The sequence below is a fragment of the Egretta garzetta genome, unplaced genomic scaffold, assembly GCF_000687185.1.
Source record: "Egretta garzetta isolate BGI_Z169 unplaced genomic scaffold, ASM68718v1 scaffold808, whole genome shotgun sequence".
Classification (NCBI taxonomy): domain Eukaryota; kingdom Metazoa; phylum Chordata; class Aves; order Pelecaniformes; family Ardeidae; genus Egretta; species Egretta garzetta.
Window position 1 is genome coordinate 18211 of NW_009260482.1, and position 14521 is coordinate 32731.

The 14521-nt window shown below is 40.2% G+C and overlaps 1 long non-coding RNA gene across 1 annotated transcript; it reads right to left on the reverse strand.

The window, feature by feature from the left end:
• Positions 1-2478: 2478 nt before the first annotated feature.
• Positions 2479-14497, reverse strand: LOC118452822. Its single transcript, XR_004842678.1, has 5 exons — positions 13712-14497; positions 10320-10837; positions 7880-8604; positions 6856-7082; positions 2479-5172 (listed from the first exon to the last, which is right to left on the reverse strand). It is a non-coding gene; the product is annotated as an uncharacterized LOC118452822 (long non-coding RNA).
• Between the last annotated feature and the right edge of the window lie 24 nt (positions 14498-14521).

A 14521-nucleotide genomic window follows, 5' to 3' on the forward strand; every position in this document is an offset into this window, starting at 1 on the left:
TTTAATAGTATTTTCCATGTTTTTCTTGAGTAGCTGACAAAATACTTGATCCCCAAGGGTACCTTTATTCTAAATCCCATATTGATGTTCCCTTCTCATTTCCATTGATTTGGGGATAATGTAAAAAAGATGGCATTAATAGTAGAGATGCCATGATAATCTTTCGATTTAATCTCGTCATGCTTTCTCATAATTTGGTATGTGTTAATGCTCATCTGTTCCACTGAGATACTTCCAGAGTACGAAGCCTAGCTTATAGTCTTTTTGTTACCTTATGCGTTTAATAATTAATCAAGAGGTTTACCAGTATCTGTTATCTTTTTGATCACAAGCAATCTAATTTCCTCTTCAGTTTCTTTTAAAAACTATTTCTCCCATATTTGCTTCCAGAAGAAGTTGTTTGCTTTTAAGATAATTAAGAAGTGTACTCAAATCTTCCCTCAATTGTTCCATAACTGTATTCTTTGAAATGAAAAGATGCCCATTTTTGTTCTTCATCAGAACTTCTCTGGTCCAGTGATAGTATCTTCCCATACTCCTTTTGCCCTACTCCATCTCCTTCAGAGAGCTACATACGCAGTGCTTTTACCACCAGCTCTCCACTGGCTCTTTCAATAGCAGACCTAGGAGGTCTGAAAAAGAAAAGACCCAAGAGAAAGATGACAGTGGTCTATACAAGTAGGGTGGACAGTGTGAATAGAGATCAATTGCTCATTACCTTTTTGAGAAAAATAAGGGGTATCAAATAAAGGTGGTAGGTGACAGATTAAAAAAAAAAAAAACAGAAAAGGAAACACTTCTTCACACAGTGTAGAAGTCTTGGCCATGTGGGATCAGAATATTAAAATGTCACAAGAGTTTAAAAAGCAATGAAAAAAAATTGTTGAAGAAAAGCCTACCGGGGACTGTTTAGATACAAAGATAGTGTATACAGTTTGTAAGCCACAGGTTGCTGAGAGCTGTGCAACTATTCGGGGGCTGGTGTCATATATGCTTGTCTTGTTCCTACCCTCTTCTCTGCACATCTACTGTTGGCAGCTTTGGAGAGCAAGGTCTTGAGGGAGTGGGACATTTTGTATGACCTAGAGGCCAAGGCTGTCCTTGGCCTCTCTTCTGCCTTATCACATTTTCCAGAGATTTTGTTTCCGAAGACATACGATCTTTGAGGCATATCAATTCTCAGTTGTTCTTTTCCAGACTTTATGAAAACCCTGTTCATATCGTTCCTATTGCCATACTGACGGCCTCATTTACATCAAGATCAGCCATAACATTCACACGGTTTTAAAATCTACAAGCCTGTTTTATTAATATTATCTGATATTCCTATCTTTATTTGGATTCCTCCAAAGCACTATATTTTATGAGCAACTCAGCTATTTTTTTCCATTCTTTATTGTGCCAAGGTGGGGTTTTTTTCCACTGCTTTTCAGTGCTTTACAGCTTCACAGTCAGCTTCCCTTATTAGTGTTCTGACAGACAAAAGTTAAGTGACCACCAGCTGGCATCATGATTTTTCAAAACATCTTCTGAACTTACCATTTATGTAAAGCATATCTACAAATTCTACATATCCAATACTGAAAAGCAGTCAATATGAGTAATGCAAGCTAAAGATGTTCCTTAAATATGAAATGGTTGAGAGGTAGAGGCTATTAGACTAGTGGAATTACTCTCCATAGCTTTTACGTTTCAATAATACTTGACTGGAACCCAGTCATATTCCAGGAAGGAATATTGTAGGACCAAATTTTATTATCCAACAAATCCCAGGAAAAAAGATATTCTGCAATGGAGCAAGATAATGGCTAGGCAAGAGAATCAGACAGCTCAAGTCATGGACATTCTCAGTAGTCGTGATCTCTTGCTATATCTCCTCTAAAGTTTACCATTTATTTGATTTGTAAAATATGTGTGGAAGTAATGTTGTGATTTTCATGATAGTCTAAGTACAAAAATTAGGCAAGACCTGTGGGAGAGAGATTTTAATTTACTAGATAACTGCTAGAACTGGGGAAAAGGCAAGCTCTGAGGCATAAAAGTCTTTTTTCAGGGTATTATCTCTCCCTACATACCTTTCCTCATTTATGTAGCATCTGCATAATTTAAAATTAATCACTATTTGCCTGGGCACATTGTGTAATATCAGTTTCTTAATGGAAATAGTTATGGATCTATACAGTATTTTACTCATTGGCTGGGCCTTTGTTGTTAGCCTGTTGCTGTTTCATTTACTAATCATTTGAAACTGTGACAATTTAAGCCAGTCTGTCCATTTTTAAACTTTGAGACCTTTAAAAACCAAAAAAAGGTGTCTCAGAAAGATAATTTCAGGTCGGATTGCCCCAACCCATGTGCAGGACCTTGCATTTGGCCTTGTTGAACTTCATGAGGTTCCCACGGGTCCACCTCTCAAGCCTGTCAAGGTCCCTCTGGATGGCATCTCTTCCCTCCAGCATGTCAACTACACCACTCAGCTGCTGTCATCTGCAAACCTGCTGAGGGTACACTCAGTCCCACTGTCCATGTCACTGACATTATGTTAAATAGTGCCAGTCCCAATACCGACTCCTGAAGAACGCAACTCGTCACCGGTCTCCACTTGGACATCAAGCTGTTGATGGCAACACTTTGAGTGTGACCATCCAGCCAATTCCTTATCCATCAAGTGGTCCATCCATCAAATCTGTATCTCTCCAATTTAGAGACAAGGATCTCATGCAAGACAGCATCAAATGCTTTGCACAAGTCCAATTTATTTCAGAGGGATTTACGAATCCTGTTTTTATAGCTGCTTCATGTCTTTGGGTATATCAAAACAGTTAGGGACATGCAAAGTATCTGGACCTTACAGTTCAAAGATGTTTATTTTAGCCTTTCTTATTTTAACCTTAGGAAGTTCTACTATTGTGGCACTAACTGTTGTTGCAAAAGGCACTATTATCATATTCTAGGCTAGTTTAAAAAGAAATGATAGTGATTCACTGAATGAATTATTCATACTTGGCTGAAGCGACAACATGTTATTGTACCAAGATACAGGAAAATATAAAATTGTATTTGTTCTTTAGCTTTGGACACAATGGTATTTTTAAAAAAATCAAATACTAATGTGTATTTTGGCACAACTTCTTTAGCATTTGTGCCTCCCTCTGATATAAGGTGATGCAAGAGCTTTCATCCAGCCTCTGTGCAGACAAGGACACTGCTTCAGTGGAATGCCAGACAATGTAGTAGTTCTTCTGCAGCAGCCAGGGAAAACATACTTGCCTTTACAGTTAGCTGCTAAGTAACCTTGTTTTTACCCTCTTTCCTTTTTAAGTACCCAGTTCTGCTCTCTGTTGAGGTGAATGAGAGCTTTTGCAGGAAATTTGCTTTTGTTCCATAGAAATTTACAGGAAGGAAATGGTCCTTCAGGAAGAATTCATTCCTGTGCCTTTATGAATTTTCTGTAGCAAGGTTCACAGCAACAGAATTTCCACTACATTTACCTGCAATTCAGAAATAACCTTAAACTCTCATTGCTGTCAACTAGGTATATGTATGTTTAGCTGTCTAAAAATCAAGACAGACATTTAAGATCCTCCCTTCTATGGTCTTAGAAAAATAACTTCATGTGCTTTCATAAAACCCCCCAAACTTTTTACTTATGTCTTTTTGTATCCATCACCACCATCTTGGCGAAATACCTGGTGCTGAGGTGCTGAACACAAGATGCCTCTTCTGTTTTGCTCTCATAAAGGGAAACTGGACAGCTTGTACCATTGTCTGTATGTTACTATGAAAGAAAATTAGATAGCACCTGCAACTTTGAAGCAAAAAGAAGATAAATTTGGGGCAGATTTTACATTCTACCAGAGATACTGAGTCACAAAGGGATTATTAGCAAGTCACAAGCAATCGTTACACCCACTTTTGATGGCTTTGTTTTGTGAAAACAGAAGAGAGCAGTTGTGGTTCTGCATCTTTTCTTGGTTGTTGTGGACATAAATCAATCACAGATTTGGAGGCAGGTATTCCTAATCTTGAACTCTGCATGACGTTCAATACAAAATCAACATATAGTGGTTTATTTTTCTGAAGAACCAAGTTTGAGCACTTGTTTATTAATATTCCAGCTGTGGTGTACATAGTGCACATATTTAAGACATATTGTTGGGATTGTGCTTGTGTCCTGAATGTTGCCAGACTTCTGTTCTGAAGATACAAGATTGAAAGAAGCCTAGTCACCGCTTAGTGGGTTTTTTTCCTATTCATGCTTTTGGGAAGTAAGCCAGTCACTTAGTATTGGGGCCATCGACAGACTCTGACTCACTGACATTTTTGCCCTAGTCATTTGGTTTTCATAGAGTCTTTTTTTTTTTTTCTGGTATAGGTATTTAATCTAAGCCTTCAGATTTAAGAGCTCTTATAACATGGCCGTGAGATGATGATCACATAAACCAATTCTAATGGGGTTTACAAACGCAGGCAGTAAATATAATTACTCTCCTTTAGTGGCAATAGTACTAGTAGTGAAATAAATTAGCAACTTGATCTATCAGATATATTAATTTGCGAGCTAGATTTGGACAGAAGTAGTATAAGAGAGTGTGGTATCAGCCTCTTTATCCCAAAAGATAGAGGATACCAGCGCTGGTTTCCTTACTGACTCACTATTACTCTCTCTGACATATGAGTCACTACATTTTTCAGTAATAAATGTCAGGCATAATGTTTAAAAACAGCAGAGTAACAAGTTACAGCAAAGATCCATACTGTTTTTCCCTTCGCTAAATCTGAACTTTGTATCAGTTATCTCTACCGTGGTGATAAGTAGCCTTTTCAGAATTAGTAGAGGCTAACTCTGCCACATATCTCTAGGCTCACATTACAAAAATCTCTCTCTTCTACTTAAACAGTACTCTTGTTTCTCTGATTCAGAAAAAAGAAGCCTGAAAAGCTATCTTTTTTCCTCTCTTAGCTCTGTTCTTATGGGCATCTGGTTCAGATGGAGTTAAGGGTCTTCTAGTTCATTCAAACATCTGGTGCTATAAATATTCATGCCTTGGTTGGATTCCATTTTTTGTGTGTCCATTGGCTTCTTTTTCTAAAAAAATAGATGAGTTTATATGCGGGGAGCTTTCCTCCGTCTGTGTGTTTGCTCAGCTATGACTGTATCTTCAAAAACTGCTGAAGGAGGAAGAAAATTGAGGTTATACAGAAGCAGTAGAATAGCTATATTGAGTCAGGCAAAAAAACCCACAAACACTTAGACCAGCATCCTCTCTCTGACACAAATCAACAACACATGACATATGTGACAGTACTAGCATGATTATACATTGATTTCCTCAATGCTTCATTAAGCCTTGTCCAAAGTTAGCAGAGAAGCTCTTCTTACAGCCAACAGAGAGAATGGAGTATAAATGTGGACTCCAGTTGAAACAGATTCTCCATCCTTGGAGATATGCAAAATTTATTTGGGCAAGGCCTGAGTAACCTGACCTAACTAGGCCTGCTCTGAGCAGAGAGTTGGACTAGCCAACCTCAGCATCTCCCTTCCAACCTACCTGATTCTGAGACTCTACCCTTTCTATTTAGCACACATCCATCTATTGCTAATCCCTTGGTAGCAGAAAAACAAATCCTTCTCGCACTCATCTGGGATCTTTTCAGTTACGCAGTAAGAATGTCAAAACAGACATTTTGTAGCTTTTTGAAGGCATGCAGGATAAGCTAGGTGCCTACCTATGAGCTAGATGCCCATTGGTTCACAATTCCGTATTACATCCAAATCTACTACGTACTGTATGTTTCACATATCAGATGCCTGTTCTTTGCTCTTTTTGTTTTTCCTAAATTGTTTTACCCAGCTCCCAAGGCTGCATTCCTCTGGCAGACAGTAACTGACTACTGCTGAGTTGTTTATGACCTAGGGGCCTCTGTTATCATCCCGTGTCTGCACTTTCAAGGCTCCAGTTATCATCCCATGCCTGTACTTCTCTGTACTGCATTTTTATTCTAGTGTCATAGATAGGTCACTACAGAAAGAAAAACTATGTGTTGTATCTGCTACTTACAAAAATCTATATTACAGTAAGCCTTACACCATTCAACTGTACACAACTAAGGAAAGGCCGAAACAAACCAGGTAACAGTCACCTGGTTTATCAGACAACTGCTGTTACAGCTGAAAAAACTAAACCCAACCTCCAGACAGGTCAGGACAAGTCCAGGTGAATCCTGACATGTCCTAATGCCTGTGTTGTCAGCTTAACACAGAGCCTGCAGCCTGCTACTTGCAATGGTAGCTCTGTATGTGCTGGGCTGTAAGGCTGAAGAGTCCGGAGGGCCATTTAGCTCCCCCTGTAACAGATGCCACCATTTGAAGAGCCCAGTCCCACCTATAGTGTCCCGAATGTGTCTTGAATCCTGGCAATGTATCCCCTGATCTTCAAGGAGAGTGCATTATTAACATTTTCTTTACCTAGTTCCGATAGTGTTAAGATCAAATAATGTTTCTAAAAGTCATCCTGAAAAGCACATGCTCGGCAAAACTGTTTTGAAATACAAATACCATGGTCTTACCTACACATGCTTTACCTCTGCAAGAGCTCGTGTCAGAACAACTGGTACATTACACATTTGGAACCAGCTTTTCTATCACTCATTACTCTGACGTTATCTAAATGAGCCCAACAAATACCACGCTTCCTTCATGACTGGGACATTTGCCTCAGAGTAGAAATATTTGAGACCCGCATGACCTTCCAAGTGGACATTTGTGTACTGAGTTGAACAACATTCTGTGTTGCTTGTTGACACCTGAGTTGCAGTCACATTCCTGTAGTACTTGCTGATTTGTCACTATACCTGCTACTGTAGATTCACTTTTGCTGGAGACCCAGATCTTCATCTCCAGTTGTAGAGATCAGAAAAAAATGCTGGAAAACACTGTGGGTCCCATTCAGCCCGCAATTCTGGGCTTCATTTCTGTTGAAACTTGGTAGGGTATGTATCAAAGGCTAGGAACTTTGATACGGTGCACGCCTAAGTCTGTCCTTCAAATGGAGTTGGGATACAGTCAATGGAAACAGGACCTAGGAAAGAAATTTTAGATCTGTAAGTACAGGGAGCAAAGGACTATTTCTTATTTCCAGTCAAACTCTCTCAAAAGTATCAGCCAGCATCTTAGGCAATATGGTTTCTCACATCTGTTGGTTTCTATGTTTCCAAAGGTTCTTGCAAATAATTTTTCACCACTTTCTCCTCCTGTCTGGTCCCTTCTCGTCTTTCTGAGTCTTAACATTGCCTGCAGATTTTACAGAGGCTCACATTTTCAATTCCCACCATCTTGCTTCTTATTATATTTGTCAGTGCGAACAGCTTAATAGCAGCACTGTCAGCACACGATTCGGCACTTCTCATTCTAAATGACAAGGAAATAAGCTCACTTAATTCTTACTCAATGTACTTATTGAGTCATAGAGTTATGGCTGGAACATGCCATGGTCCTGATCCTCAGTCACTCATTCTCCTTTCTGAGATGGGCACCTGTGGTTTGGGTTTTTTTTCCTGTTATGGCCATAATTGCACAACTAGCATGGTGGTTGATGCCCACAAGGTCTTCACCTCCAAGAGAATATGGATGGCAGGTGAACACAGTTCCAGAAGTACAGGAGACTGGTCTCCTATGCCTAGAATTAAACTCTTGAATATCCTTTCCCTCTTTTGCCTTTTCCCCCTTATTCTGTGATGAGCAAAATTAGCCCTTAGGTGGCCTCTTCCTCAACTTTCCAGCCAGAAAAGGCTAATCAAATGAGATACCCTAAAAAAACCCCCAAAGAGCTCCAACACTGAGATGAAGTACCGTCTGCTGTTTTTCTGAGAAACATACCCTTATTAAAGATACATTCTGCACACCCTATGGGTCACCTGCCAGCTTCCTCATCTTGTGCATTTCCTTGTTTAATCTGAACTCATTTAGAAGCTCCTTGCGCATCCATGCAGGACTCCTGCTGCCTTTGTTTGATCTCTTACTGGTTGGGATGGACCTTCCTTGAGCTTGGAGGAGGTGATCTTTGAATATCAACCAGCTTCCCTGGACCCCTCTTCTTCCCAGGGTCATATCCGATGGGATTCTTCCAAGAAGATCTCTGAAACGGTCGAGGTCTAATCTCCTGAAATGCAGGCTTGTCGTCCCGCTTTTTGGCTTGCTTCCTCCTCTTAGGTTCCTCTTTCTCCCGGATCCTCCTGGATCCTGTTACTCCAGTGGTCACTGACCACTGCAGCCAAGGCTGCCTCCAACTTTCATATACCTGACCAGTTCTTCCTTGTTTATAAGTATCAAGTCCAGGAGAGCACCTTTCCTTCTTGGCTCCTCGAGACTGAGAGGGCTGGGATTGTTCACCATGGAGAAGAGGAGGCTCAGGGGGATCCCATCCATCTGTATAAATACCTGAAGGGAGGGAGTGAAGAAAAGGCAGCCAGACACTTTTCAGTGGTGCCCAGTGACAGGACTGGAGGCATGTATCTTAGAACAAGATGAACTGCATCATGAAAGTGCCCGTTTTTCTCCACTCACTATAAAAGATATCCAGGTATCTAGATCCAATGCAGACACTGTAACGGAAACACATAAACTGAGTTGAGGTAAGCTAACTGCTCTGTAGTGGAATAAATCTGGGCAATGCAGCTGACAAATATTTCAAGATAAGTGTTCCTCCTTTCATTTAGCTGAACCCACATAACCATCTGCAGGATCAAACCCTTACTGAACTGCTGAGTTTAGAGCACTCCTGTTCATTCCCAGCAGCATTTAAGACACTCAAGCACAGCACTGTCTTTTTTGCCTCAAAACTGCTATGAATGCTGAAGCATCATGCCTGAAGCTATATACGTGCACCGCGCAACTGAACAAAAGCCAGCTTCAGTGGAGATTGTCATTGAAGATTATTTCTCAAAATTCGTTTTTACTTGCTGCCACTGCAGCCCTAAGGCAGCTCAGATGTTGACGGATACTTCCACTCAGATTCAGCAAATGAGGCATTTTTTCCAGAAAGCTATATGCTTTTGAAAACAAGAGTATGGAAAGGACTTGAGCAATTTTAATTACAGTTGCGACTATGTGTTTGTGTATTACTAGTTCCCGAGGTGTGTCTGTGTCAAATTTAGGTGACTGCCTCTAGCTGAAATAGTACAGTCTATTCTGACAGTGGGATACATGTTGTTTGTCTGTTAACATGCCAGGCCAGGGAAAAAGAACATTTTTCTCCATGTTTAACAAGTTACTCGTTGAGGTAAGCAGTTGTATTCAGAAAGTTTTAATTGCCACCTAAGCTCATGTGTCTAGCTAATAGGTAAAAACTATGCACGTCAGAAATCCTCTAAAAGTCATTTGAAGGGCTTTGCAAGATACAGAATGCTTACTTAACAGGAAACTCGAGGCACGGGGCCTTAGGCAGAATTTAGGCTGAGTTAGCGTTGCAGCTGGCTAGGTTTGGTTGATGGTATGGCGGTTAATGGCATGGTAATGCTCTATTTTTTTTTGCATTCTGACTTACATTCAGAGGAGACTAAGCTAGCATTACACGGAGCCACTGTAACAGCGCAGCACTGTGTGGTTTTTAATGCAGTTGTATTACAGAGGCAGAATAAAAGGGTGGTTCCTAATCCAAGAGGTTTGGAATTTCTGCAGAGCTTTATTTTATACAGGAGAAAATCAGTTTGGGCATAAAGCCCGCTGAAGAGCTGTGTATATGGGAAACATACACAGACTGAAAGTTATTTAGAACAAAACCATGATCAGTACTGTGCAGGACATCTAATTTGAATGATCAGCATCATCTTGATACTGAAAAGAACATTTTCACTTTATAACTTTTTCAAATAGATTTGTACATGGTGTTTAAAAGTGTTAGGAGCAATGCCAATACATTAGATTTACTGGCCTAGCAGTAACTTACTGTCAGTGTATACTCAGCTTTCCTCTGTTCCTGTAGGACAGAGACAATGCATTGCAGTTAGTATTTTAAAGCAATACTGGCATTGTAAGAGCAGGGAGTTACTTGTGTATCTATTAGTTGGCCTTTCCTGTTCTAGTCGTATAACAAAACAATTTTCAGATAACATCCAGGCCTTTACTGTTTAGATTTTCTGTGCACATATTCTCATATAAATTCATCCAAGATGTTTTAAAACAATGAAGATACATCATTCACAGAAGACCGAGAACCAATTTAAAAACAAAGTAGCTTTCAGATTAACGGCTGAACAAATATTTGAATAATCTTTTTCCTAAGCAATGCATACTAAAACTGTTTTCTACTTAATCATACCTTATTGATAGTACAAAAAACACAACTGTGGCCAAGATGAGAGTGGAAGTGTCCTGTCCAAACAGGACTTCATAATAGCCATGGATTTCTTCTTGCGGTATCCATCTGTATTGATGCTCAATGCACAACGTGTATCGTCATCCGTATTTTCTATCATTTGCTCCATTTCAGCAGCGACACAGCTTCTTCAGTATAGCTTGGTGGTTTTGCAGAAAAAAGAGCGTAGCGAGCTGCCACTGAGAGATGATTGCTTAGCCAGTTTTGTGGAGTAAGCTTGAGACATTTGAGATGTTCCTCACCCTGAGCTCCGTGTTTCAGTAATGATATCTAAAGCTGGTTCAGATACATCCGCATGGTATTTGGCCATACCCAAGGACCAGACTTGCAAGACTATACACATGTATATACATACTGGACAAAGATGACGACACTGTAACTGAAAATCTGTATTCAGCTGTGAAATATTAAAAGTAGTCCAGTGTTCCTGTTAGTGGTGGCTCCGGCACTGCCTGCGTTGCCTAAAAAAGGAGAAGGAAAGACGAAGAAAACCAAGCCAACCTCCTGCTGTTTCTTTCTAAGAAATTCAGTCCCAGTGGTTTCTTTAAGCCAACTTCCTGCTTGAAGTAGCTATCTAAACCCATACAGAGATCAGAAGTTTTGTGCAGTTTACATAACCAAGAACATGGAATTAAAACTAGTTTATAAACAGAGTTCGAAAACAGTGAGGAAAACAAATACAGCCAGTAAATTCACAGCCTGGTTTCAGGTCGGTCCATGAGTCAATGATGTGCCTTAACTTAATTAGATTTAAGTTTGAAAAAATCTATTTATTTCCCACTGACATTATCTGTGTTAGAGGTCTGAAAGCCAATGCTCAAGATGCAAAATTAAGCTACAAAAACTGAAATCTTATTTTTTTGTTCAGTTTTTTGACAGAAATGTACAGCTTTTATTCTAAATTCTTTAAATGTTACAGCAAGCAAAAATAGGACAGTAAGCATATTTACTTAAAATAGTGCAAAGTTGTAGAATAATGTCAATTTGCAGTACTGCTTTTATATATGTGTATTAAGATAAAATTAATGTAGTTCTGAAATCTACCTATTATGTAAGTTCCATCATAAACCTTAAAAATTTGAATAGGCTTATACAAGTGAAGAAGTGTAAGGTTAAATACAGTGCTTTCTTATTTGCTGGCCATTGGTTAAATAATGAATGAAAAACGAGTTTGAAATTGCTAAGTCTTGTACTGCTTGCCTGTGTGCAATTACGTTCAGACTTGTCTGAATTCAGACCTCATCCTTCAAGTCAACTTTCTGCAGAACCGAGCTTTGCAACTGTTATTACTACCAAGAAGATTCTTGTCTTGGCTCACTTTCATGGTGGAGCAAAGTTCACACTGTTGTAAACTTGCTGACTAACAGCAATTAAGTTTTTTCTTTCCTAAAACAAATCTGAAGCAATACTTTCTTTTAAATGTCATTTTGTCACTGTTTTGTTTACATGCTATTTAGAACAGTATTTATGTTTCCTTAAGTACAGAGCTTTTACAATAAACAATTTACTGCAGGATCCAGGAAACAGTGATAATCATTACTGTCATTGTAGGCCCCCTTAAGGTTTAACAAGGTCAAAACGAAACTCTTAAAACTAATAAACTGTTTTAATCAACATGACTTGTTCATTGAAGTAATAAAGTCCTAACAGTTCTGAAGTACACATTTTTCACATTCAGTATCTATTTTGTACAGGAGAGTACGAGAGAGATGTGGACAAGCTGGAGAGAGTCCAACAAAGGGCCACCAAGATGATGAAGGGCCTGGAGCATCTCATGTGAGGACAGGCTGGGAGAGCTGGGACTGCTCAGCCTGGAGAAGAGAAGGCCTGGGGGGAGGATCACATCAGTGTGTATAACCACCTGAAGGGGGGGGGGGGTTGCAAAGAGAATGGAACTAGGCTCTTTTCAGTGGTGCCTGGTGGCCGGACCAGAGGCAATGGGCACCTTCCACTTTTAGCCTTCTATCAATACAATAACATAGCCTCCTATCCAACTACACAGCTCAAAAAAAAAAAAAGCTTACACATTCCACAAAGAACAAGAACTGAAAGATGGACGTGTTTAAAGCCTAAATTAGTCACATTGCCTGTTTTGAGGATAAGTTCCATAAGTACACTGATAATATTCCTGAAGAAAAAGAAGCTGGGTCTCTGCGTATCTCATAGGTTGTATCACCCATCCAAAATTTGTCCTGAAGTATGAAACTCCCTCCCCAGATGCAGCTTTACTACTTTTGCTGAATCTACCCCTGCCTCTACTGACTCTTTTCCAAAGCTACTATGGCATATTTTCTCATTTCCCTATTAAAGACATTCTGATTGTTGCCTACTGTCCTTTCTTCCCTTAAAAAAAAGTGATTTGTACAAGTTCAAAACTGAAAATTTCAGATTAATAAATGCTTACTCAATTGTATTCTAACATTTACAGACTTAAATGCAGATTGGCAGCTATTAAGTAGTGCCCAGGTTGGAGTTTCTAGGACAGTGTATTCCACGGAGCGGAGATTAAAAAAAAAAACCACTTACAAAACCCGTGGAGGTCAGGTGACATTTTCAAAATTTCAGATCAACACTCCATCTCTGTTTTGTACACTTTTCAGGAAACATCTTCCTGGGCTGAGATGTCACATGTAACACTTCAGAAACAGTTTACTTTGGGGAAATTTGTTTCTAACAATATATAAGACACTAGAAGTTAAACCTATTACATGAACGGTCCAAATTCCATTTCCTATGAAACCTGGTAATATAATTAAGAGATTTTCTTTCTATTTGGTAACAGAAGCACAGTGCAGTACTCTGTACAGACTATTCTTAAACTCAACTTGACCTTTACTAATAACTGTTCCTTTTAAGACACAATAATTAAACATAGAAACTTTCATTATGTATAGAGGTAAAGAGGAAAAAGGAGGAAATCCTGTTAGGAAAATAATAACATTAATCCATTTCTAGCCTGTATTTCTCTGCCAACTTTGTTTCCTAACTGTTAGGGCTTTTGATGTGCAACAGACTTCTTGTATGAGGAACGTAACAAATGCAATAAACAATAGAGTCTGCCTGCACTTCTCAAACTTGTTTTGTTTGATAGCTTTAGTAACCACTGCACTAGCCAGGTATGGGGTGCAAGCGAGGTCTTGGGTGCACGCAGAAAGCCTCAGCTTCCACCCCCTCCTCCCTCATAATCCTGTGTATCTTCACTCCCACCCCCATCTTGAAACAAAGCTCGCTCTCCACTTCTCTGCCCTCCTACGCACACATACTGGGACCTAACTCCACTCCCTTAAGTCCTCACCCAGTTTATCAGTAATGACTGCTTGCACGAAAACACTCACCTCACTGCGCGGGTCAGCCCCCACACAAGCGAGCAGCCTGGATACAGGTGATGACTGGGGCTGCAGGGTGAAGTCCTGCCGGCAAGCCATTAGTGATAGCAAGAAGCTGCTTTTGTGAGATCATTTACCTTGCAGATCAGTTATACTCCCCTACACAGGCAGACACTTCTCTCCACTGCAGCTGGGAGCTGTACGTACAGCTATTTTGAAATTGCTTTGTACCACAGCTACATCTCTGACAGTCTGGGAGCCTAGGGATGAGTCATCCTCAGCTGATATGCCACTATGGCTGAAGGTGTTATTCACCGTTTTTACCCCAAGAGGTCAAAAACATAAGCACTTAAAACATAACCATATAAACATTTGCAGTTTTATGAAGAAGAGAGGAGGGGAAAGTCACATTTTCTTGTCAGAGAATGGTGCATTGCCTTTAATTTTCCAAGTAACCGAGGGCAAACAGGCTCACGACTCTGATTTGTTACAGGCAGATGCCTATTCAGGACCATTCTCCAGGTCCAACGGATCTCTTCAGTGCCACATCCTGTATCTTCTTGCCCCATGGAGGTTAAGCATCTAAGCAAGGCACAGTTTTGCAACAGAATTGCTTCACGGAATAGTACTGCAGAGAGAAGAGTGGGGAAAGGGCTGAGGTGGAAACGTGGTCACGAGCTGGACATTCTCTATGCGTAGCCACCCAGGAAGGGGCTGGGCACGGCTGCCAGCACAGCCAGCGGGCTCAGCGCAGCACAACGCGCAGGGCGGCAGCAGGGCCTGGGCCTCTGACAGCCCTCGGCCTAGTGCATCGACGGC